This window comes from Acinonyx jubatus, chromosome A2 (assembly GCF_027475565.1).
Source record: "Acinonyx jubatus isolate Ajub_Pintada_27869175 chromosome A2, VMU_Ajub_asm_v1.0, whole genome shotgun sequence".
NCBI lineage: Eukaryota > Metazoa > Chordata > Mammalia > Carnivora > Felidae > Acinonyx > Acinonyx jubatus.
Genome location: NC_069383.1, coordinates 16,877,424 through 16,904,233, shown reverse-complemented (window position 1 = coordinate 16,904,233; position 26,810 = coordinate 16,877,424). Strand labels below are relative to the sequence as shown.

The window sequence follows — 26,810 nt, the reverse complement described above, 5'->3', positions numbered from 1 at the left end:
TTGTTGCTTCTTATCTGAACCAAAATCATCTCTAGAAAAAAAAACTGAGTTTTCTGTCAATTCTCATTAGTGTCTTATTGTTCCAGTGAAATGTTCTCATTACATTTTTTAGAATGTGATTGCATACTGTATTGATGAATTGTCAAATGTTATTCCTTACGAAGTGGTTGCAAATGCTGAGGCAGGAAAAATATCTTACCATCACAAAGGAAGAATTTTCCACATAACACATGTCAGTCTTTTTGATCAAAAATTGAAGCAACAACGCAGTAAGTTGTGGAATGTACATACTTATTAAGTAAGTGACATTCTATAAATTCTGTTCTTTGGCTTCCTAAACACACACACAAGTCATGGGAAATGACAGAGAAAAAAAGTCATCCGTTTTCTTTATTTGCACCATTTACCGTGCAGCTCATCTGAATCCTTACACTGGACCTTTGCTGGAAACATGCATGTCCTCAGAGAGCTTGTTGAAGGATTTTTTAAAATGAGTATCTTTTTTGGAGTCATTATTATTGGAAGATAAGGGATAGTGTTAAGGGATAAATTGTGTGCATGCATCCAGGAAGAATTAAAATAGATTGCAGAGCCAGTTCAAATCTGGATAAGAGTTGAGCTATTTGTACGAAAAGACAAACATTATGTATGATTCAACTGGATGCTTAAAGCAATTTTCTTCACGCTGGGAATCTTACTCTTCCTACTGCCTTTGTATAGAGAGCAGGTGCTTACATTTGTGAGGGCGCGAGTAATCTTTGCCAGGGCCATATTCTATTTTGCCACATGTCAAACTTCATCCTGATGTAGAATCACCTGCAGATTGTTGGGCCTCACCAGTAGGTCTGAAGTGGCGTCTGAGAATTTGTGTTTCTAACAAGTTCCCAAGTGATCCTGATGGGAACCACACTTTGAGAACAATTACCTTCTTTGGTCTAATGAAAATTTTTACCAAAGCATTATGATGTCTTCGCAAGACGTCTGTTACTAATGGCGAAAACATTACATTTAACGAACTAGCCACAGGAGAGGATACTTTTTCTTGGACGTAAAGTTTGTTGCTTACTTACAAATAGGCTGTTCGTATTTTCTGTCTCTTCGGAAACTTTTAGTGCGATGATCTTAACACCAGTGATTAAAAATAACCATATTGATAAATTTACTTGAGGAACCATTAACATATCAAAGTTTAAAGATAAATATAGCAGAAGCTTGAATTCTGTGATATCTCCAAATGCATCTTTAATGTTTAAATTTTTTTTCAATGTTCGTTTATTTTTGAGAGAGAGAGAGAGAGAGCACGAGTGGGGGGAGGGGCAGAGAGAGAGAGGGAGACACAGAATCTGAAGCAGTCCAGGCTCTAAGCTGTCAGCACAGAGCTCGACATGGGGCTCCAACCCATGAACTGTGAGATCATGACCTGAGCGGAAGTCGGAGGCTTAACTGACTGAGCAACCCAGGTGCCCCTTTAATGTTTATTTTTGAGACAGTGTGGGTGGGGGAGGGGCAGAGAGAGAGAGGGAGACCCAGAATCTGAAACAGGCTCCAGGCTCCCACCTGTCAACACACAGCCCAATGCGGGGCTCGAACTCACAAACCGTGAGATCGTGACCTGAGCTGAAGTCGGACACTTAACCGACGGAGTCACCTAGATGCCCCACTTTAAAAATGCATTATATGGGGCATCTAGGTGGCTCCGTAGGTTAAGCGTCCGACTTTGGCTCAGGTCACGATCTCGCGGTTCCTGAGTTCGAGCCCTGCATCGAGCGCCTGCGTCGAGCCCCTGCGTCGAGCCCCTGCGTCGAGCCCCTGCGTCAGGCTCTGTGCAGGCAGCTCAGAGCCTGGAGCCTGCATTGGATTCTGTGTCTCCCTCTCTCTTTGCCCCTTCCCTGTTCATGCTCTATCCCTCTCTGTCTCAAAAATAAAGCATTAAAAAATTTCTTTAAATGCATTTTACTATAGTCTCCTACATATATTTTTGCATAGTCTATATATGCAAACACATTCTCCTCTTATGAGTATTTAAAATGAATCATTCCATTATTCTGTTGAGAAGTAATGTTAAATAAAAAATATTTACATTCTAGAAGGAATTCTTCAACCTCTTCTTAACACACACACTCATGTACATAAATACATATGCACGCTCATATACACACATGTACAAATACAAACAACACATAAACACAAGTTTCACCTTAAATATCTTGACTGTGCTCAGAGGCATAACCTTCCCACTGCTTTCAAAAGCATTTGGAACTTAGCTAGAGGAGACATTGAACTCCGGTCAGCCAAGTAGTACTGAAGAAAAAATTCTGTGCTGTGGCCAGTAAATTGCAGAATGTTCTCAAAGCTCCTAGGGTCAGTAAGTTCCAGCTTTGTGTCTGCCACCAACATACCCCCATTGTCTGAAGAAAATCTCTCTGAAAGTCAACAATTACATTGAGTTGTGGTGAGGAAACATGCCTGAAATACATGATCATGATGATGCCTGGAGGACACGTGTACAAATATCGACCTTCATGATGGGTACCCCAAGATCACCAAGCAGATTATTTTGTTTTTCTTGGGATCCTCACCATTCTGTTTATTAGTGAACAAGTAGAAGAGGTCATTTATAGTCCCGATATTAAATGGCTGAAGAAAACCATTTTATTTTTTCTCAACCCTCCCCATTGGGTAACATATCTTACACAGAAATAACAATCTGAACAACTCTGCATTTAAGCAGAAAAGACAACCATAAAGAATACAGTTAAGACTAAAACAGGAGCAATATGAATATGACATCCATGTGAGAAAAAAAAAACACGTACGCCTAAGCTCTCTCGAAATAACAATAAATATTTAACAGAAATGCTTTTCTTTTTTCCAGGTTCTTTGTAATTTTTTTCTTCATCTATTTTTAGTATTTTTGCTCCAGTTTTTACTAATGCTGCTGTAAAAGTAAATTTTATAAATGTTCTGCGCGGCAAACACAAAAATTACTGTTTCCTTAGACCTCATCTTTAATTTTGTTGTAATTGACATTGCTGTTGCAGAAAGCCAAAAGACATTTAAAACAACAACAACAACAGCTGACAATGACACATGCTTTCACTATCCAAACAAAACAAACGTAGCCAAAATATGGATAAAGGGCAAAAACACGGCTTTAAATGAAAAAAAAAAAAAATCTGCGTACGTGATGGCTTCCCAATGTAAATATTTCCAAACAACATAGCATCTATTTCCTCTGTGTTCTCGAGGGCTTTCCCGCTGCTGTTCACAGTGCAGTGGACGGACGTGGGCCCTTGGTCACTCGGAGAAGAGCTCAGGGCATATCAATGTGCTGTTTGAAACAGGCCCTGTGGGGACACGAGCAGGCACTTGTCACGATTAAGTATGGGACGTAAACCAAGAAGTGAAAGGCTGTTAAGCCGTTGTTAGAAAAGCCGTTCCATATGACGGAAAAGGGAGTTAAACCAATACTCAGTATACACACATCTGTTAGGAAGCACATTTGAACAGACAAACACGATTCCTTGGCCGTGTACAGGTGAGATAGTTTACGTAACTGAAAAATTAGGATGATAGCTTATGTTACCTATAACAATTGCTAAAAATTCCATTATGGACAAGGAACCTGGTATCCTTGTTTCCCCTTTGCTTTTTATTGAAGAGTAAGGAATACAACGTTCGTTAGAAACACACAAGAGTGTAGAGTCCCAGTGTTTTTGAAAATCTTACATTAAAAGACAGTTATTTAAGTGTATGTGAACTTGAGAGCCTCTTTAACGATAACCTCCTTTATATATATATTGGATGAAAGATATCTATAGTGTTGCTATAAATTATACATATTTAAACAACCTGCATAATTATATTATACATTTTATTTATAAAAGAAAAGAACGCGTTTAAAGACATGGTTGTAGGAATTTAATGGAAAGTGATGCACGAAAATGCAAGGAATACCAGTGGAAAATACTCAACATACCAGAGGAGTGTTGGCTTAGATGTTGCTGATGCGCGTATGCAGAAACATCCCAGCTTCCAAAATCAGCGCGGAGGAAATCACACGTGGTGTCCTTGGATGTGTTTTTGCCAAGCTGTATTCCTAAATAAAGCATTGTAGCAGTCGGAGAATTCAACAATAAAATTTTTTTCATTATAATTCACCACATTTAGAACACATTTGTGAACATTTTGGAAGCCAGACACTACCGTACTCCTGGGCACTCTTTACGAAAGAATACCAACTGGTACAAAGCCCTCCCTTGAAAAAGTACTAATTGTAACACGAATTAGTGTGAGCTCTGGCTCTCCCCTTGAAAACTTTCACTTCACTTTCTCCATCTACCAGATGAAAAGTGCTCCAGAGCATTCCTTCTGTCCTCTGCTTTCCATTTCTTAAATAGTGAACTTATTGGAGAGATTCCAGAGTCGTTCCGGATTCTAGAAATACTTGGTGGGCTAGGTGTGTAGGGAAGCTTTCCTTTTTTGTGTGTGATTTCCCCAAATAACTGACTTGGAGACATTGATCTGGAATTCCTTTCCTCCTTCCAAACAAGGGGAAGCAAGTCAAAACTCACACAAACTAATGAATGCCAAATGATGTCCTCAAACTACGTAGGCCAGGAGGTACCATGGTAAATGGATTGTGAGAAATTACTGTCCTTGCCAGTGAGGTAGGGCCAACTCCAGCTGGAGGAAAACATTTTCTTCAGATATTTTCACACTCAAGCTTATGGGAAACTTAGATTATTTGGTTCTCAGGGTTGATCGAATGTCATTTGCCGCCTATTCTCACCTCCATCTAAAAGCAGGAATTCTTGTGGCCTCCACCATGGTCATAGACACTTCACGTTATGCAATGGACAGTTCCTTAAGGCTCCATACTCCGCTCTCTCTCCTCTCATTATTTTTTCCTGACACCAGCCCATCCACACCTTCAGCTTTGGTTATCATCTTAAATCTGATGAGATATAATATCATCTCCATCCCACTCTTCTCCACCATCTACGTCAGAACCCGTCTTGGATACCACAAACGTACCTCAGACTCCCCACGGTCCAAGCTCGCATTCATGATTTCACCAACGACACTGGCCCCATTCTGCTGTCTCTTAGCCCATCCTCTACTGCGCAGACAAAACGGACACCACGCTCTGTCATCCTTGACTTTCACCCCAATCGCCCTTCCAGTCCTCCCAGTTTTACCTCCTAAGTGTCAAATGTGTCAGATCTGCCCGTCAACTTCTCCCATTGTCACTGGTGCCACCACGTCGTGCAAGCGATCTCACTGAGTTTGCCACATCCGGTCCGATCCCGTCCCATCTGGCTGGTACCTGCAGGCAGAGCCAGCCTTTCAGAAGACAAATCATATCACATCACTCCTCTACTTAAAACTTGTTAGTGAGTTCTTCTGACCGCGTCCACCTGTCTTTATCTGACCCGCAAGCCCTTAATGGACTAAGCCCCTCCCCCCTCTCCAACCTCGCCTTCCAGCACCCTCCCCGGTGATTTCACTGCTCTTGCATCACTGCCAAAAGCCACCCTCGCCACACGCCCACCCCCCCATCATGTCCTCTCCTGCCAAAAGATTTTAGCACATGAGCTTTGCACAACTTTGCCTGGAAAGCCCCCCTGACCCTTCGCTACCTGCTTAGCTCCTAATAATCCTTTAAATCTCAGTCAAATATGACGCTTGCAGAAATGTCTCCCCTGACTTGTCGGACGACATCAATTCCTCCAGTGTAAGTCCCATAAGGCTTTTCACGATCGCAACCTTATTTGGGGTTGTAGGATTGTTTGAATAAATTCTGGTCTCTGTTCGTAGACTGTAAACTTTGTAAGTACAAAGACCACATTTGGATGTGTCTACCTGAGACAGTGCCTGATACATAGTCACTGTTCCCTTTGCAACATTTTTTTTCTCCACTCACTAGTCATACGACCTTGCGAAAATCATGTAGTTGTTTCAGATATAGGTCACCTATATTTACATGTATACAATATCGCGATAAATTACATATATTTATATAAGGAATATTTATAAGATTGGAAATAACCACGTAGTTCCTAGCAGCATGCTCAACAAAGAAGGGTACTCAATAAAAGATGTGTTTATAACACTTCTTATAGTGGAAGTCTGTGGTACAGACAAAAGATGCCATAGCCTCTCAGACTGCACTTTGCTGAGCCCTGAGTGTCCCATCGAGCCAGTCGGTGCTTTACTAGGACAAATGGGACCTTTGGACCCTCAGGCTCTCGTCTCCCAAATAGAGAATGAACACTGAAACACCCGAAGTGCAATTATTCTGTCCTTCTGAGACATGGCTCAAATTCTTTAGTTTCTTTTTGCTACATATTGCAGTAATAAGATTATTGGTATCTTACATGGATCTGGTTCATTTTACATGCCAGGCATTTTATTACTTAGATGTGGCTCGAATCATAGGAGGAGTTATTATTATATTCATATTTTAAATAAGGAACCAGAGAGGCTCCATGAAACCAAGTAATTACCCAAGGCCATAGCTGGTATTGGTACAGCCAGGCTCAAATCTCAAAAGTGGTTTATCGAAAGCAGGAAGCATATAGAAGCAGCCTGACCCGGTTTCCTGGGTCCAGGCCTGGTTTACACTGGCTGCCTGATTCATTCATTTTGCATTCTTCCCCCCTTCCTGCAAGAATGTTAGCTTGGATAATATAGTATATGGTTAACCCTTTATTTTGGGGACTGGAGGGGGCACCAGGCCAGCTAGCAGTTGAAGAATGGTTTTCTGGTCCCCATTCTGTCATTTCTTAGCTGTAAAATCTCAGGAAGTCTCATTTGTTTGCTTTAGCCAGAATATAGTGTTACCCTAAGTGCTTTCCAGATTAAACAAATTACTGTCAGAAATATTTTATAGATTAGAATTGATGCTTAGAGGTTGATTTCCGTAGTTTGTAGATGCTTTAGGCAGCTGCCTGGAGCTCATCTGATCTGAGGGTTTGAGATTGATCTGTGTGTGTCTGCATTTAGAGTGGACACACCACGAGGTGAGCCTTTCTGAGAATTGGTGCTGTGGAGAATCTTTTATTTCGTGTAGTAAGTTGGAAGATTCGTTGAGACAGTTAAGTGGAATGGTTCCTAGAGCAAATTCATTCATCTCTTTTCTGCCTAAAAGTATGATAGAGGCCACATCTAAATAATATCTAAAGAAGTACGAGTATCTCAAGTACACAAACAGAAGAGGATGAGAAATGAAAGGTAAACTCAGTTTGCACTAGAAGCAAGGAAAAGCAGTCCGATGCACCATCTGCTATTTCAACCAAGGCTTGATTTCACCCTCTTGGTTATACCTAGCTGTGAGAGGTGAGATAAGCTTTATATATCTGCTTTCAGGAACTTTGTATGTCAGTACTAAACATCAGAAATATAGATAAATCATACAGGAAAGAAAAAGAGAAAAATATATATAGTTATTCTTATATATATAATAATCATATAAACGGGAATGTTTACTGGATCCCATCAGGACCAACATGTGCGGGATGGGGCTGAGGGGCAGGAGCTGGGTCATGGGTCTCTTCCCTTTTTGGGCTTGCTGGGGGATGAAAATAGCGAGCCCTCCACTCCCCAGGGACTGCAGCGGTGACACAGCTGGGGAACATGGGGACAGGTGGAGGGCTCTCGGGAAAGAAAGAGGTACCTTCTTGCCAGGGCCCTGGTTTTTAACTTTACTCTTTTGTAGAAGGATTCTGAAAGAAAACCAATAAAATGCACTTAAGCCAAAAACAACACTATAATATATATACACACAGACACACAAACATTATATATTATTATACATATAATAATATATAATATATAATACTATATAATAAATATATATAATATATATATAGTTCCCTTCCAGGAAAGTAAATAATACATAACATATAATAAATATAAATATATGTAATATATACTTATATATTCCTGTATTGACACCCCACCAATATTGTGTTCCACAGTGATGCTCTTAGGAGTCTGAAGGTTTTGATAAGGCCGAACAGGTTTTTTTTTTTTTTTTTTCCTTTTTCCCCCTTAAACCCTCCCATGTATCTTACAGTTACTGAAATTTGGGGAATTTTTATTACAATTCCTAGATACTCTGGGGCGCCTGGGTGGCTCAGTCGGTCAAGCGTCCCACTTCAGCTCAGGTCATGATCTCCCGGTTTGTGGGTTCAAGCCCTGTATCGGGCCCTGTGCTGACGGCTTGGAGCCTGGAGCCTGTTTCAGGTTCTGTGTCTCCCTCCCTCCCTGCCCCTCCCCTGCTTGTGCACTATCTGTCTCTCAAAACTAAATAAACATTAAAAAATAATTTTAAAAAGATTGTCAGGTACTCTGGCATTAGTCTTCAAACAAAACGGTCCCTGCTCACCTCAAACAAAACAGTGGAAGCATCATTAGTGGAACAAAATGTCCCTTCATAAAATGCCTACTGATTTTTTCAGGGGACTTCATGCATTTTACCAAGCCAATCCTTATACCTCCTCCTGGAAGGGGTCACTGTCATCCCCTTTCCCAGATGAAGAATATGTGGGTCATGAGGTTAAATGATTTGGCCTACACCAGTCTGATTGCCTGCAAATAAGGAAATACGTTGCTCTTTCCCATTTAAAGAGCACACTCAGGCAGTAGAAAACTAGCAGACGAGGGATTTCGTACGCGCTTAAGGGAGAGGATATTGTACTTTCCTTCCCTAATGAGTTGGAATTTGTAAGGAAAGTCTTTTAGGGACTGCTCTCGGGGACGAGTCAAGAATTTCAGGGTATTGTCACAAGGCAAGCAACCTGAGGTCATGTCAGTGCAGTCCACTGGGCTCTGTTGTCCCCAAATGGTGCCGGGAGGGGCCAGCTATAGGTTCCATCGGTTTAAAATTTTAACTTATTTCAAAAGAGCGTACCCATTCGAGGGAGTACTATATTTGCTTTTCAAAATAGTTCAAGTATCATTAAGATCTGTTAGGTATTTTCCTAACTAGAACCCAACTTGCTATAATGAAACTCTTTCCTTTTTTTGGTGTGGTGTGGTGAAAAAAATCATAGTCATCTTTAAAGATATTCTAGGATAAATTTTGAGAAGCTGCTTGAGGTTTTCAAGTTAAATCATTGAATATGACAGCCGAGACTTTAATTTTCTATCTCCTTTATTCACTTTCAAGAGGTCTAATTTTAATTTTCGTTTATTTTTGAGAGAGACAGAGTGCGAGCAGGGGAGGGGCCAAGAGAGAGGGAGACACAGAATCCGAAGCAGGTTCCAGGCTCTGAGCTGTCAGCACAGAGCCCCACGCGGGGCTCAAACCCACGAGCCTTGAGATCACGACCTGAGCCGAAGTTGGTTGCTTCGCGGACTCAGCCACCCAGGTGCCCCGAGAGTTCTAATCATAGTTGTTACACTAACACCTTAAGAGGCAGCCAAGAGTTTTCAATTCCAAGTAAAGTGGGACCTGCAAGCAAAAGCCTCCAGGTTGAAGAGAGAGCTCAGAGCCGACGGCTGGAGCTAACAAACTGTCCAGGGAGATCCTGTGAGTGACTGTCGTGGAGCCAGAGCAGACGGTTGAAGAGAGCAGTAGATGTAAATTTCTCTCAGGTAAGAGGTCGGCCTGGTGCCGGGAGCGCAATAAGGAGCCTTTATCACCGGTCATTAGGCAGAATCCTGACATCTGGACCCTGACAACATGGAACAGGCCCACCAGATATTTTTCTGGAGCCCCTCCCGACCCACGACCTTCTCCATTCTGCTCTGTGGCTTCTGAGAAGCTGACCTGTATGCACCGAATTAGCACGTTCCTCTCCCTTCTCATTTCGAGTCGGAGGTTTCCAGGGGACCTTGCAAGCTGTCAGAGGACAAGGGGAGAACGAGATCGTAATATGCCTTCCCCTGAGCTCCCTTCCATGTGATACACCTTTACTTGGCTGTGTCCCTCTGCAAGGGATCAAATGGATGGCCTCTTTGGGTTCAGCACCTCACCCACCCCCCATCCCTGGTGTTCTAGTTTTGGGGTGGTATGGATGCTTCACCGTTACTCCATACTACTATAAGACCCAAGGTCTTGCACTATGCTATGTTGGATTTCCTAATCACCACCCCCACCTTTGTACGTAGAACCTTTGTTAAACTTTCTTCCAAGTATCTATTTTTAGTAGATTGTCTGTTACCTACTGTGTTCCTAAGTGATAAGCACTGGATGTGAATTAAAGTAAAAGCAGAGTAAATGTCTCTAATTTCCATGAAATGCTTAAAAGTGTAATTTAGGACCCCAGTTCTTAAGCAATGGATTTCTCTCTTTTTTTTTTTTCTTCAGTTTTTTTTAATGTTTATTTATCTTTGAGAGAGAGGGTGAGCCAGAGACGGAGTGTAAGCAGGGGAGGGGCAGAGAAAGCCAGAGACGCAGAATCTGGGCTGTCAGCACAGAGCCTGACACGGGGCTTGAACTCACAAACCGCGAGATCATGACCTGAGATCAACCGACTGAGCCACCCAGGCACCCCTTAAGCGATGGATTCCAAAGGCGGAACAGCAAGACAGGGACTAAGGAATGAGAATCATATGGCATCCGTTGCTTTTTCTAGAACTTTGGTCTAATTTGATGGATTGGCCACACAAATCAGCAGCCAATTATTATTAATTCTTCCATTTGTTCATAATCTTAGTTATTCAGCAAATAGTGATTGAGTGGGATCTCTATGCCTCTCTGTGTACTAGGTGCTTAAGACCCAGAACTATACAGGAAAAAAGGGGAAATTGGTCTCTCCATCATGGAATGAGTCTGGCTCAAGAAGAGTGAGTGCACACAAGTCTGGGAGATGGTCTATGGAGGCCCTTATCTTTGGAGATGTGAGGCCATACTTCAGATTTTCAACTGTCTCCTAAGCTATTAATGGGTTTTGAAGGGGCATATGATCAGGTTTGAGATTTTAAAACACTACTCGTATAGCAGTGTAGACAATGGGTGGTGGACCCAGAATGACCCGTGAGAGGATTATTATAGTAGTTAAGATTTCTGCCTGGAACAAGGGAGTGATTGGAAATGCACTTTGCTGACAGAGTTAATGTTATTTGTTGGGAATGTCTGATGTTCACAGAAACATCTAAAATGTAAGCACTAACCATGGTGACTTTAACTCTCCCCAGCTTGTGACAGAAACACATTACCTCTAATGGGTTCAATGTTTTGCTGTTCTTAGTGTTGTTTCCTGTGAAGCATTTTTAATGAAATATATAGAAAAAGAAAAGTTTAAACAAAGTCTCAGTGATTATTGATGAGACTATTTGGAAATACTCATTCACTATTCTAATGTGAAATCACATAAGATGAACGTATCTTCCCTAAAACAGAAGAATGTATTAGCTCTAAATAAACAATGACGGTGAATAACATGCAAGGACCAGGGAACCACCATTCAAATCTTCCTAAGATGTCTATTGGTGATCTAAATATAATACGATCTGCTGTTTGGATTGGCATGTTGAGCAGAGCAGTGAGAACCATAAGAAACGACTGGGAAACTCGGATTTTGAGAATTTGGAGTTATTGCATTATTTAAGCAACACATTGACACTTTCTGAAAACCCAAACGTGTTTATTATCCAATTCAGCAACTACATTTCTGACCACTTAATCCCAGAGAAATGAAGACTTGAGTTCCCACAAGTCTTGTGTGAACAATATCCTGTACACGAATGTTTATAGCAGCTTTGTTTGTAATGGCCCCAAACGGGAAACAATCCAGACGTCCTTCAACAGGTCCACAAATGCGGTATGTCCATATCATGGGAAACTACTCAGCCATAAAAGGAATGAACTATTCAAACATACAACAATTTGGATGAATCCTCAGAGAATCATCCTCACTGAAAAAAAAAAATCCAATCCCAAAGGGTTATAAACTCATATATATATAACATTCTTGAAATGACAAAATTGTAGAAATGGAGACCAGGTGAGTGGTTGCCAGGGTTTGAGAAGGAAGTGAAATAGAGAGGAAAGTAACTAGGGATATCCCAGGGTCGCATGAGGGAATCTCGCATGAGGGGTGTGTAAATGGTCCATCTTGACTGTATCAATTTCAGTATTGCAGCTGTGTTATTGTACTACAGTTTTATAAGATAGTATCATTGGAGCAAATGGGGTAAAGGGGAAGTCGGGTCTTTCTATATTATCTCTTAAATTGAAAATGAATCTAAAACGATTTCAAAATAAAAAGGTTATATACGTACATTTTCCCATAAATGTAAATAGATGAAACTCATAAGCTTTCTTCTCTCAGGAAGAGGAAAATAATTGGTAAGCATCTAGGTATCTCCTCCACAGTCTATCATTTTAACCAGCTGGTCACCAAATATCCACTTCCCTTTCGCTTCCTTTCTTGAAATCGACCAACCTCTTCCCCAAGGAGGATAACCATCCCTTCGATGCGACCAGCTCCGCCACAAAGATCTGTGTGTGATAGATAGTCCTTCCTTTATCTGGCAACCTCTGGACAAAAATAAATCAAGTTGTCGGTACCCACGTACTTCAATCCCCTCTCTGCTGCACACATCACACTTGCAGTGACGGAGTGGAAACAGGATGACCATCACAAAATTCCGGGAAAGTAGGAATGGGGGTGGATGGGAGGAACACAGCTCTTCTATGGTCCCCCTGGGCAGCATAAAAGCCCTATTCTGGCAGCAAAAGACGTTCCTAGATTCTGCTCTAAGGGAGAAATTCTCCTGGGTTTTGTTTAACAAGGCTACTGGTTCCATCTTCAGGGAGGAGCATCCTTGTCTCCTATTTACTGGAACTCATGTAAAATGTAGATGAGCCTGCTGGATTTACCCTCCTGGGAGCCTGTCTCCTGCCAATCTAGGGAGCTTAACTTTTTTTGTTTCCGTTTTGTATGTCACGTTGAACAAAGAATTTTTGGTCCTGACTCCTAGTCTCTTTGGAAATATAATTCATTCAAACACTTAAAAGGCTTCTGTTCTGTGGGATAGTCATTGCCATGTCAGAATAACCAGACCCGGCATTCTTTCTGAAACATCATAAACAAATATATTGTTTCTTCTTCTTTTTTTTCTTTTCTTCCTTTTTCACTAAAGTTATTTTGTTTCTCCATTAATTCCCAACTCATTTTAAGCTACGTGGCAAGATAAGTGAAAAGATCACATCTTATCTCTGTCCGCATCACTTTATTCATGGGAGACATTTTACCAGGGCTCCACTGCTCAAAGCTTTTAAAGATGTATTTCTTTCAACTTGGAGCTCTAAAAGCAGATAGCTTTTCATCTGCAAAGTCCTGAACTTGAATTTTTCATTCCTTTCATTTTTTGCTTACACAATGGCCAATTACTTTGGGGACCAACTCTTTCTAGAAATACCTTACCAACATCAGCAACACATTCTAACCCCTTCTAGATTTCCCCTAGAGCTGTGAGCTCAAAAGGTGTGCTTTCTGCCTATGAGTCATTGCAAGCATCCATTGTTTTTGTTGTTTAACATGAACTTCCTTCTTCCAGCCCCTGATAGTGGCTTTTTAGCCACTCGTGTCTAAGTGAGTAAATGAGATACATGATCTGTATAACTTTATTTTGCCTTCATAATAACCATTTGGGTTTGGTACTGTTATCCTCACTTTACATTGAAGGAAATTCTGGGTCATCAGTATTGAAAGTTTGGCCAAGATCCCTTAGCTAGTTAACATAGGAGCCAGTAGTCAGTTTCCTATTTGTATGGCTTCAGAGAGCCTGGTTTTAGTTAACTGCCATCTCCCTCGTCTTCGGAGTCTTAACATTGAGCTTCTCCATCTTATTTCCTGGCACAGGCCTTAAAGAAGCACACTAGGGTGTTATGTTCTTTTTTTTCCTACACATCGATTCAATAAACAATACGAGTCTTAAGAAATCGTGGAAAGGAAAGGACAATATACAAAAAAAATATTATATACGGATGCTGAATACAAAAGTTATTTTTATATGTTTCTACATTTTACACATTTAGAGCAATATTGCTACATTAATTGTATCATTCATTTGTTTTTAAAAAGCAGCATAAGGTTGAGGACTAGTTACACTTATCTCAGTACCATTGTTCCTGGGTCCATTCTAGGACCCACACTTCTTGGTTCTAGAATGGGAGTTTGATGTGGAAAGCCCAAGCCAACAGGATGCACCAAAAATGCCAGCCCAGAGAGGCAGCATATCACCTAGAGGTAGCTTAGCAATTACCCTGTGTCTATATTGTCGAGGGACAATTTAGCATCAATACTTTCCCATTGCTGACTTGTGCATAGTTACCATCTACATCTAGTTACATCTATGTACATCTATGTTACATCTAGTAACCTTCATAGTTACCATCTACATCTAGCGATGTTTGCTCAAACTTTATAGCTTTTGTTTTGGGTTGCAAACATTTTCATGCATTGACAGGGCTTCTGGCTTCACATTGTCAATCTGTAGTCACTTGTATTTGAAATCTAACTAAAAACGAACTTCTTTCCAAAGGATTTTCCCAATTACCCACTCCCTTCTGAATACTTTATTCTGTGTACCCTAGGAGTTAAGAAATAATCCTTAATCTATGCTGTCACTTCTCGGCAGGCTTTTGCCTACTGGTATCATTGTCTTTGTGTTCCCTTAAGGGCTTGTGTTGACTTTTGTCACTATTATCTAGATACGATTAGGGTTCAACAAATAGCTCAATCACTGCAGAAATTAATCTATCTATCATCTATCTATCTATGTATCTATCTACCATCTATCTCCCTCTTCTTTGGAAGGAGCAAGCATAACATTTTTGTCTTCTGTGTCCCTAAAATGTGTGAAATTAAACTGCACGTTTTGCTAAACGCAGACTATACACAGATTCCTTCTGCAACGTTGTCTACATTTCTTTTCTTTCTTTGTCACCTTTTGATCTGTGATGGATGGTTGGTGTTGCTTTCTTAAATCCCAATTCACTACAGAAAGTACTGCCTCACTACACTGTCAAACACCTCAGTGTCTCAATGCCATTATAAATATTTCATAACTTCCCATGTGTACACACACCCTAACTCCTTGTCTTATTTTAGCAACCTCCAAAATGTCTGCATGATTCTCTTTGGGGCAATTTCTTCTCCCATTTTCAATTTTCTTTCCTCTTCTCTACCTACATATTGTGAGATTCCACCCCACCCCCACCCCCCGCCAAGAAAATTGCCTCTGTGTAGAAGATCTTGCTATCTTGGGTAAAATGGTCAAAAAGCACAAACTGCAATCTGGTCCTTTCTAAGGGGAGATCTAATTACCCAGCTGGTGCTGGAGAATACAAACATTTTCACTCTGGACAATGTTTATCTGTTTTTTTGCAAGTACATCACTTTGGAAAGCTACTTGCTCAGCTAATCTGTAACTGTCATGGAAATGTGATTTTTTTTTTCCCTCCTCCAAACCGATAACGGGCACCTGGTAAGACTGCCTTATGCACCCAAGCATTCAAGTCTAACTGTTTCCATGGGAACATATAAAACTCTGTCTGCAAGTTTCCCAGCATCCTGCCACATGTCCCTTTTCTCTGCTCTGCTCTCTCTCTCCATTCCTTCAGTGTACGCGCATGAGATTACATTGCTTTGCAACAACTCTGTAATAGACTTCTTTTCCATTCTTGCCATTGTCGGTGATTTCATTCTTGCCATGTAGGAGGGCAGAGCGTGTGAGTCTATTTCAGCTGTGTAACTTCCTCAACACTGAGTCCAGTGCCTTAGACTTAATGGGCACTCAAAGCCTATTTGTTGAATTGCTTTGGATTAAGGGCTTATTGCCTTAGTCGGTTTTACTTTTGTGATATCTGAAACATGCTCATTAAGAGCTTCCTCAGCAGAATAATTGGAAAGATAAAAAGAGCCTGCTGAATACAGAGTTTAAACCACCAATTTGTATATTTACAAACTAAACATGAATTTTCAGCTCTCTCTCAAATCTTGAAAATTTTTGAGTCTATAAACTTTAGAAATAAAGGAAAGCAAATTAATATTTATTCAGCAACTACCAACTATCAAGCATTTTCATATTCTTTCCCCTCTGAATTGAGTATTATCATCCATTGGATCTGAGAATTAAAGCCTTAGGATGTGGGGCATCTGGGTGGCTCAATCGGTTAAGCGTCCAACACTTGATTTCTGCTCAGGTCATGATCTCACAGTTTGTGAGTCTGAGCTCCACCCTGGGCTCTGCAACTGACAGTGTAGAGTCTGCTTGGCGTTCTCTCTCTCTCCCCTCTCTCTCTGCCCTTCCCTTGCTTGCTCTCTCTCCATTTCAAAATAAATAAGTAAACTTAAAAAAAATAAATAAATAAACCCTTAGGATGTTCCGCACATGCAATTTGTGTTATATTTTACGTACTTAACCGTATGATCTCTTTAAATATCCATGCTGGCACAGACTTTGAGATCATGCATTTGTAAATAATGAGGGTTAAGAATATTAGGAAAAAAGAAGGGAGTATAAAACTTAGGACCTCATTGTATGAAAAGATGAAACAGTCTGAAAAAAATTCTGAAAAAATTTGAAGGATTACTGATAGCAGAAGCTAAAAGTGAAATCTGAGACATTCAAGAGACATTGCCTTAAATTGGAGGTAAACCGACATTTAAGAACAATAATTACTACTCTGAAGTGTGAAACAACAATACACAAGAATGTACACAGTATTGGTAAAGGATGATCAGAATCAAAGAATTCTAAAGCACTGGTATTGGGGCACCTGGGTGGCTCAGTTGGCTAAGCATCCAAGTTCAGCTCAGGTAATGATCTTGCAGTTCATGAGTTCGAGCCCCATGTCAGGCTCTGTGCTGACAGCTCGGAGTTTGGAGTCTGGAGCCTGCTTTGGATTTTGTGTCTCCCTCTCTCTCTCTCTCTCTCTCTCTGCCCCTTCCCTACCCATGCTCTGTCTCTCTGTCTCAAAAATAAACATTAAAACTTTTAGGGTGGGAGGGAGGGGTGGGTGGGTGACAGGTACTGAGGAGGGCACCTGCTGGGATGAGCACTGGGTGTTGTATGGAAACCAACTTGACAATAAATTTCATACTAAAAAAATTTTTTTTAAATAAAGCATTGGTATTTATGACAGGAGGCACAAAACAACTATATTGATATTGAAAAAGGGAATATGATTTGAGATGTCACAAGCCTGCCGTCCTCTAGAAGACCTAGTGGAGGTAAGTGTTTATGCTCTGCTCAGGAGCAAGGAGACCTCCTCCAGGAAGTGTCAGCAGCTACCACACAGAGAGGCTGTACCCTCAACCCCTCAGTGGTAATGAGGTGTCCTTCTCCTTCTCTGTAGGCAATCAGAGGACACCCAGACCCAGTGGAGAGTCAAGACTTTCATCGTTGCTCAGCAGTAACAAGGACCCCCCCCCCCCCCCCCCCCCCCACCGCATGGTGTTAGTAAAGGTCGGATTGGGGAAAGGAAGATGACTTCCTCGGCAGATTGGCATCAGCACAAGCCTTGCTGGAGCCTGAACTCCCAATCTTGCCATCCCTGCTCCAACAGTGACAAGATGTCTTTCTGCCTTAGATGTCAGCAGAGGCTTGGGAGAGAAACAAGAATCGCACCCCCATCTAACATAATGAGGTAATGAGGTGGTACCTCCCTTCAACCACAGGGGCAGTGTTAGAAGAAGCATATTAAATCAGAATATTTCAATAAAATCCAGAGTCTGGTAACATAGTACCCAAACTATCCAGGTATCAGTTGAAAATCACTAGTTATACCAAGAACAAAGATGACCTCGATCGGAGTTAAAAAAAAAAAAAAAAAAAAAGATAATGGATACTAACACAGAGATGACAGGATTGTTAGAATTACCTAATGAGAATTTTAAAACAGCCATCATTTATTATTTTTTAATGTTTTTTTAATTTATTTTTGAGAGAGAGAGAGAGAGAGAGAGAGAGAGAAGGGAAGGAGAGACAGGGAGACACAGAATCGGAAGTAGGCTCCAGGCTCTGGGCTGTCCGCACAGAGCCTGACCCGGGGTTCAAACTCATGAACCCTGAGATCATGACCTGAGCTGAAGTGGGAGGCTTCACGGACTGAGCCACCCAGGTGCCCCCAAAACACCCATCATTTTTAAAAGTCCCAACAAGCAGGTATAAACGCGTTTGAAACAACATGTTTAAAAGTCTCGGCAGAGAAATAGAAGATATAAAGGAAGACTAAGGGGGCAATTTCATAAATAAAAATGCCTAAAAGTCAAAACTGACCACACCAAACGTGGGCAAGAAAGTACTCTCACACGCTGCTGATGGGAATACAAAACGGCGCAGCCACTGGGAGACAAGTGAAATAAAACACGTACCCAGAGATGTGAACGTGCAATGCTCCCGGCGGCTTTATTTGGGCTGGAAACAGCACGAATGTTCATCCACGCGACACGCGTGCAGAAGCAATGTGCTGGGTCCGTACGGTGGAATACTACTCGGCCCTAAAAAATAACCTGTTGATAGACACACGGATGAGTGTTAAGATAATTCTGTGGAGTGAGAGACGCCTGACAAAAATAAGAGCATATCCGTTTATATCCCACCTAGAGAATGCAACTCAATATACAAGGACAGACACCGGATCGGCACCGGCGGCGGGGATCGGCAGGGACGGGAGGAAGGGATGAAAAGGTGGCACAAGGAGAGGCTCCGGGCGCACGCGTTAGTTCTCCACGGACCGTTTGTGCTGCGCACCTAGGAAGCGTGGGGTGGCCGTTTGCCTGGCGGACGGAGTATGGGTCCCGGGCGGGCTCCTGCGGAAGTTCACTCACCGCTGGCAGAGGCGCCTTGGCTCCGGTTGCCGACGTCCTCTTCGCGAGTCACTCCTGGAGCCGGACCCGTCCGGAGCCGACGCCAGATCCCCCGCGTGGCCTCCTCAGTGCCTGTGTGACCTCCTTGTCCCCGGGATGTGGCGACAACGCCTGACTGCTGTGGCCGGTGAGGTCGACAGTCCTTGGTGAAACATCAAAGAAAGGTTGCCGCTCTAGCCGCAACTGCATCTGGTTTCACGAAGTATTTGTTCACCTCGTCCTACTTTAAGGCTTCAGGACGCCAGGGGAGGAAATCATGGGGTTGTATGGTGACAGATGGCAGCTACATGTGGGGTGAGCGTAGCATAGTAGAAAGGTAGATCTACTGTGTTGTACACCCGAAAGATCACTGTGTTGTACACCCGAAACTAATGGAACACTGTGTGTCGACTCGACTCAAAGAAATATTTAAAAAAGATATCATTTTGGCAGTTCTCTCTAACTAGTCTCCTTTTATGTAAATCGAAACTTTCTTCAATTAAATATGACTACCAACCCTGAAGGCATTTTTGACCGGCAAGGTTAGCTCCAAGGCTCTTAAAACTTTGATGGCTCATACTAGGATCTGCTGTTGCTGGTGTCTGTGCAGCCCAAAGGACTCTTGATCAGTGGAACTATATACTTGACCTTAGTGACCATAAATGGGTTGTGCCTGACGTTGTGTGGGAGATTAATGAGTACATCTAATTGAGGGGAAATTAGAAAAGCCCGCTTAATTCAGAGGGCCTTGCAAAGTTGGCACCTGATTTTGACAAGGTGGTTAAAAGCCTCAGCTTGTGGAAGGTTCATTGGAAAAATGGCATTGAGCACAACAGATCACAGTTCTGAAAGGGGCAGCATTACAGAAAGGGGCTCCTTGGTGAGCTCACTGTCTTACAAGAGCAAATTCAAGAGCACAAGGAGGAAGTGTGCAGAGCAGCTGGCCAGTGTCGCATGAGCTATGCCCAGCTGAAACGTAAGGTGTCAGAGAAAGTTGACCAACTTCAAAAGAAACTTCTGCATATTCAAAGTACCAGGGGATGTTGGAATAGCTAGAAAAGGACAACAAAGAAATAAGAAAATCAGTATTACGGAAAGATGACAAAGAAAGCCATCATAGAAAGCTTAGGAAACCTTTGACTGATGTGTATTCTGAAGTCCTTGATGTTCTGTCTGATTATGATGGCCATTATAATGCACAAGATCATCTGCCAAGGACTGCTGTGGTTGAACTGGGGAGGCTAAGGCAGGAGGGTCCCTCAGGTCCAGGAGCTCTGGGCTATAATGTGTTATGTCTATAAGATGTCTGCACTAAATTTGGCATCAGTGTGATGACCTCCGGGAACTGGGGGTCACCAGGTTGCCTCAGGAGGAGGGAATAGGCTCAGGGCAGAAAGGGAGCAGATCGTGGGGTACGTGGGTGGCTCAGCTGGTTAAGTGTCTGACTTCAGCTCAGATCATGATCTCACTGCTTGTGAGTTCGAGCCCCCTATGTTGGGCTCTGTGCTGACAGCTCAGAACCTAGAGCCCGCTTCAGATTCTGTGTCTCCCTCTGTCTCGCTCTCTCTGCCCCTTCCTTGCTCACACTCTGTCCCTCTGTCTCTCTTTCTCGAAAATAAACATTGAAAAAAAAAAAGAAAGGGAGTAGATCAAAACTCTCTTGCTGATCAGTAGTGGGATTGCAGCTATGAATCATCACTGTACTCCAGTTTAAATTAAAAAGTGGTATGAGGAAACTTTTTGGCGTGATGGATATGTCTCGATGGTGGTGATGGTCTCATGGGTGTTTACATATATCAAAACATTAAGTTGTAAACTTTATTACATCTCAGTTACACCTTAACAAAGCTGTTAATTTTTTTTTTACTTATATGGCTATTAAAAGACTTAGTTTTCAAATTAATAAACTAATTTTTGATGATATCAATTTCTATTCTATCAGATAGCCTTATTAAAAGATGTCTAAAGAGACCTTAATTTGAAATGATTCCGTTGTTTAGAAACTCTTAACCGATGAAAGAAAGCTTAATTTTTTTTTCATTTCGATTCTAAGACTCCACTTAGGTGTAACACTTTACCAAGGTCAAAAGTTCTTAAAAGAGGCCAGTGTAAGTGAATAGCATCTTGATGTTGAACTTTCACTTTTATTTGAATTGACAACTATTGTGGCCATAATAAAAAAACAGGAAGAAAAGGCTTAAGTTTGGGGAGAACAAAAAGGGAGCTGATGTTTACAATTGGAGAAATCTATATCAGATTCAAACAAGCAGATTCTGTTTATGAATGGAAGGACAAAATAGCTAATGGCTTCTCACCCCCAAAATTCCAAATGTCCACAAAGTATCAGAATTAACTCCTGTTGTCTGCTACCTGATAGAAATCTCCAAATGGTCAGGCCATGGTATCAAAGGCCAGATTACTCTAGGTATCATTTGGAACAAATAACCAGCTGGGCAGAAATCAGAATTATAACCAGAAACAAACTTAACCAAGAAATATACTTAGCACAGTCAAGGTGAAGTATTGAATTACTGCCGATGAGACTTAGCAAAGGAGCCAAGAGAAATCGAGCTCCTTGAAGTGCACAATTTAATTGGCTACAATTTTAGAATTGAGGTCAATAATGTTTCAGTGAAAACTCCAGAAATAAGTTGTCAGAGGGCAACTCAGAGATACTGAGTTAGTTATATGCATGCTAATAATTTACTCATATGTAGGAAGGGGGACATTAGGCTGCTGTCTGCAAAAGCAGACACATAAGGAAAAGAAAGGGGAAAGAATCTGGGAAGAGTGAGTTTTGTTTTTATGCATTTGCAGCTAGCAGAAAGGCCAGTTGCAGCACAAAGATCTTGAGCAGGCTGGTGAGGGTCGTCAAAGGAAGCCATTTCAGTTCTTCATGGATTCTTCAGGAACACTTGAGAGAGTTTAGCTGGGGGCACACAGAAGATTAGTGGAGATACAGTTGGATTTGTCCCTTGAGTGGTTGCAAGATGAGAGCTAATTTTTTTTTCTTACTAAGTTCTATTTACTCAGTAAAAAATATAGATAGAACTGTCATCTGCAGGTTGGGTTATGAGATGAATATCATAGAGGAATGTAGGAAGAAACTTGATTAGAAAAAGAAAAGTATGAAATAATCATCTTACAAAATTGAAAAGCAGAATCACTAAAGAAATACGGCAGGATTGAACAGAATTTCCCAATGAAGTATTTTTTTATTCCAGTAGAATTTTGTTTTCTTTATTCTTAATTTTACTGTGAAATCTGTTTTCCCCAGATAAGTTAATTTCAGGTGTAATAAAAACCCCAACTGTATATACGTAATACAGATTTCACCTTTCACAGTGTTTTAGTTCATGTGGTAAGAATCTCCTCTTAGCATCATCCCCTTTGTCTCCTGCGACCTTCTCTGTATAGTCATTACTCTAATTCTTTTTTTTTTAATTAATGTTTTTATTTATTTTTGAGAGAGAGAGAAACAGAGTGCGAGTAGGGCAGGGGCAGAGAGAGAGGGAAACACAGAGTGTGAGGCAGGCTCCAGGCTCTGAGCTGTCAGCACAGAGCCTGACGTGGGGCTCAAACTCGTGAACTGCAAGGTCATGACTTGAGCTGAAATCCTATGCTCAACCAACTGACCCACCCAGGCACCCCTCTAATTCTCCTCTTTAAAGGAATCTGTGACCATCATGGATTAACCGTTTCCCATAACCCTTTATATTGACTCTTTTAAATAAATCTTATTTGTCATGCCTTTTTCTTTTTAAAGTAAAATTCTATTTCATAAGTGTTATAGATAATTGGCAACACTTCAAATAGGACTAAAATGTGTGCAACAAATGTAAGGTTCCTGCCCATCTTTGTGCCTCAGTTCTACCCACTGCTTTTCATTTCTTATTATCCCTCCTCAAACAAGCTGGCAGCAAATACGTACTTGGTTGTGTGTGTGTGTGTGTGTGTGTGTGTGTGTGTGTGTACAAATAGTCCTCTTTACATAACAAATTATAGCATACTCTATATAATGTTTGGCATCTTGCATTTTTAATTTAAAAATATCTATAAGTCCTCATCATAACATGATGAGTAGAACACAAATAAAGGCAAATAAAATTCAGTGTTGCCTGATAAGGGGGTTAATGAAATGACTGGGGTGACACTATCCAGATTGGTCTTTAGGGAGTAAGGGCCTAGTCCTTCCTGGCCTCAGTTGGGGTTTGCCCCAGCCCTGGTGGCAATTTTCTGTTTCCACTCAAATGTCAAAGGAAGATTCCAGACCCCGTGGCCGGCTAAACTGTTCACTAAATCTATTTGGCTCCTATTTTGTCAGCCTGGTCCAGAGGGCTTTGGCCAAGAAAACATAGGGGCCAAAGACACCTAGTTTTCACACTGGGGTTGCTTGCCGTCCCTGCAGCAGGCACTACTCTCTTCTCATGTCTTCCGCCCCCAGATGAGCAATTCAGGCCACCCATTTTGTGCTGTCTGGAAGCCAATAGCTAACAGCCAATCAAATGATGTTTTCCTAGAGCTGTTTATTATTGTTGTTGTTATTTCTAGTTTACCAAGCGTATTATTTCGTATCAGTAAATATAGATACACCTCATTCTTTCAATGGCCGTATAGTTCTCTATTATATAGACGAAGAATGGGCAGTCAGCCAGATAGATTTGTTTTACTTTCCAGACAACATCTCTGAGGCTGATCAATAATGTAGATGCTTTTTAATGGTGCCAACTTTTTCAGGGCAGGTCGAGGCTTTTAATATGCCATGTGTACTGTTGCTGGAAATTTATGGATGAGCTTCTCTGGTGTTTAATTTAGAGCATCTATAGTCTGCATTTTGTCAATATTCGCAATTATTTCCGTCTCTCTTCCTGTTCCTATCTAGACTGGTTTTTCTCTAGTCCTGCTGTACAGCTGCCATCTTTAGACATCTCTCCACCACCCTCTTGAATTGGATTCATTCTTTCCTGCACCCCATTTCTCTTCATTTTCTGATTTGGCAAACGCAATCTCTAGGATCTTCCTAAGGAAAGATTCGTGGGAAGATAATCACATAAATACCTAAATGGCTAAAAGTATATTTATTCCGTCCTCCTATTAGTTGGGTGAGGTGTAGGTTTCTAAATTGAAAGCACGGTTTTCACCAAAATGTTTAAAACACACCTAATTTTTGTTGTCCGGGATGGTCAGTTGACCTGTTTATTGTCTATGTTTATATTTTTCCGTTATCTTTCTAATTCCATTTTTATTTTTACCAAAGCACTACCGGTGTATAATAAAGTGTGTAATTTTATAAGTCTCATATTGAAAACAGAGCATTCCCCTATTCCATTCCTCCCCCACCCACCCAATTCCTATTCTCCACAGTCAACTACTTTCAGTTATTTTAGTTGTTGCTTCTGGTATTTATAGAAACTTCCTTACACTGGGTGGTCTCAGGCTTCTTTTGTGTCCATAAGGAGCAGGGAAAGCAGTTGAGTTAGAACGGCAGTAGTCACTAGAAGCCCATCAGGCATTGTCAAGGGAATGAACGTCAATGACTCCTAATTAAAGAACCAGCTTCTACGTAGATATTAGTTGGTAGGGAAATAGATGAGGCAAAGCAACACAAATATGCCTACACTGGTTTATTTAAACACACAAGGAACTGAGCTAAAGAAACAACAGACTGGAGCATGCTAGAAATAATCCAATTTGCATGCTTACAGCTCCGTCTTCATTAAAAACAACAGTAGCAATAACAAAAGGCTCCCCGTTTCCCCATTAGTCCTTGTATCGATTCCTCTTTAATTTTCACTACTACCTGATGGTCTCTGGCCCTGCCTCCTTTCATGACTAAATTAGGTTCATTAATTCTCCTTGTATCACCATATCATTACTTCATTGGATTTTTTTTTTTTTTTTGGTGTGTGCTAACTGGTTTTCTTCTAAGCCTGTGCAATCCAAACTGTACCTCTATAATCCAAATTATGCACATAACTGAATATGTATCTTTCGTGATGTCCTGTAGACACTGGTTGGTTTTAAATTGTGGTATTTTTTTTCACTGCTTTTGCTTTTTGTGTTTGTGTGCAAATATTTCCCTCCTCATTTGTTTTATGGTCAATTTTACCAATGTACCATTTTATCATCCAACATTTATAACTAATATGTCCTATTTTTCAGGTTTACATATTACCTCTCTCTCTCTTTTTAGATGTTTATTTATTTTTGAGAGAGAGAGTGCACACGCACAAGCGGGGGAGGGGCAGAGAGCGAGGGAGACAGAGAATCCCAAGCAGGCTCTGTGCTGACAGTGCAGAACCTGATGTGAGGCGTGAACTCACAAACAGTGAGATCATGACCTGTGCCAGAATCAGGAGTTGGATGTTCAACCGACTGAGCCACCCAGGTGCCCCAATATTATTTCTTAATGTCCTAATGTGAAAAATGAGAATGTAGAAGCTCGCTCCCTGTATTCAGAATATAGTTACCAGCCCCTTTGGTTACACCAATATTTGCTGTTTATGTCTGAATAACACATCAATTTCAGCTATCTTTGGTCAGCTATGACAGTTCCCAGTTGTACATCTTTTTATTCTTCCCTTACACCTCCCAAAAGGTCATAGGGCTCATGCAGAGCAGCAGAACCATAACGAGTGACATGGAGTAGGCCTTTGGTATAGAGATCAGGTCTCACAATTACAGGAGCTGGTGAAGGTGCCTATGGAAGGCTGCTGCCTGTGTGTCTCCCAGTATTGCCCAACTGCTGCAGGCCAGAAGGGCTAACAGTTGGGAAGAAACACTGAAGAAGAAGCAGAAGACACCAAGGACAAACTTGAACCCATGAGGAAAAACTGTCACCTGACTCTGATCTCCTCTGGCCACAATGACCCATCCGCTGCAGAAAAACTGGTACCTTTTGTCATACTGCAGATGTCTCTGGTCCAGGACTTAGAGAGTTTGAAGAAAGAGATCTGGCAGAAGCTGGAAGCTATGTGGCTCAGCAACCAAGATTAGCCAGCAGGTCACTGACAACATTTGTGAGCTGCACTTGGTACCTGATACTGATCAAGGCTAACCTAGGACAATAGAGGAAAGGGAATTCTGGGAAGCATAGTCCCGACTTAAATTTATTGACAAGAAAAACCCCTACAGACATTCAGAGAGACCAAAAAAAAAAAAAAAAAAATTGGATCCATGGAAGAAAACATAATATTAAAAAATCAAACGGTTGATTTAAAAAATAACTTCAGAAAAATAAGAATATTATAGTAGATTTTTGTAATTCAGTATATCATAAATTTTAGATGTGACAGTTTTCAAAAGATCGGGACAGTAAACAAAGAGAAGAAAAACTGGAGAGGGAGGAAAAAAAGAATATTCACAGGATCAAGCTAAGATATTCAAACTAGATTTCGAGAGAGAAAGAATGGGAGCTCCAGTGGCGCAATCGGTTAGTGCACGGTACTTATACGAGAGAGACAGAATAGAGAGAATCAGGAGGAAACCCTTTAGTCTACAAGTAGGAGAAACCATTGACTCCACTGACATCCAGGACCTTACTTTCTTTTTTTTTTTTTTAATTTTTTTTTTAAATTAAAAAAAATTTTTTTTAAGTTTATTCATTTTCCAGAGACAGAGAGACAGAGCATGAGCGGGGAGGGGCAGAGAGAGAGGGAGACACAGAATCCGAAACAGGCTCCAGGCTCTGAGCTGTCAGTACAGAACCCGACGCAGGGCTTGAACTCCCAAACCACAAGATCGTGACCTGAGCCGAAGTCGGACGCTCCACTGACTGGGCCACCCAGGCACCCCCAAGACCTTACTTTCTCTGCAGAGAAGTCTGAGAAATCATGGAAATAAAACAAATATGTTCCCAATTGGTCTGACACCATAAAAGTCTGGAGAGCTCTACCTTTTGTCAGCTTCTCTCTTGGAAGATGGGCTCATTTAACGTGGATACTCACCCTTGCAAAGGCAGACACAGTGATAACGAGGCAGCTTAAATACAAGTGTTTC

The 26,810-nt window shown here is 41.4% G+C and overlaps 2 long non-coding RNA genes across 6 annotated transcripts in view; one reads left to right on the top strand and one right to left on the bottom strand.

Annotated features, from left to right (window-relative positions):
• Positions 1-2,621: 2,621 nt before the first annotated feature.
• LOC113604243 (uncharacterized) lies at positions 2,622-18,714 on the bottom strand. 2 transcript variants are annotated; one of them, XR_008296606.1, is made up of 6 exons: positions 18,567-18,714; positions 18,339-18,476; positions 7,679-7,727; positions 5,202-5,329; positions 3,980-4,099; positions 2,622-3,347 (listed from the first exon to the last, which is right to left on the bottom strand). It is a non-coding gene; the product is annotated as an uncharacterized LOC113604243 (long non-coding RNA). The 2 variants fall into 2 exon arrangements; XR_003426127.2 differs by lacking the exons at positions 7,679-7,727; positions 18,339-18,476; positions 18,567-18,714 and having other exon boundaries at positions 5,202-5,422.
• Positions 18,660-26,810, top strand: part of LOC128314707 (uncharacterized) — a 120,506-nt gene continuing 112,355 nt past the window's right edge. For all 4 annotated transcript variants that reach the window (XR_008296608.1, XR_008296610.1, XR_008296607.1 and 1 more), the window contains exon 1: positions 18,660-18,960. This is a non-coding gene — a long non-coding RNA (uncharacterized LOC128314707). The remainder of the gene's footprint in view (positions 18,961-26,810) is intronic.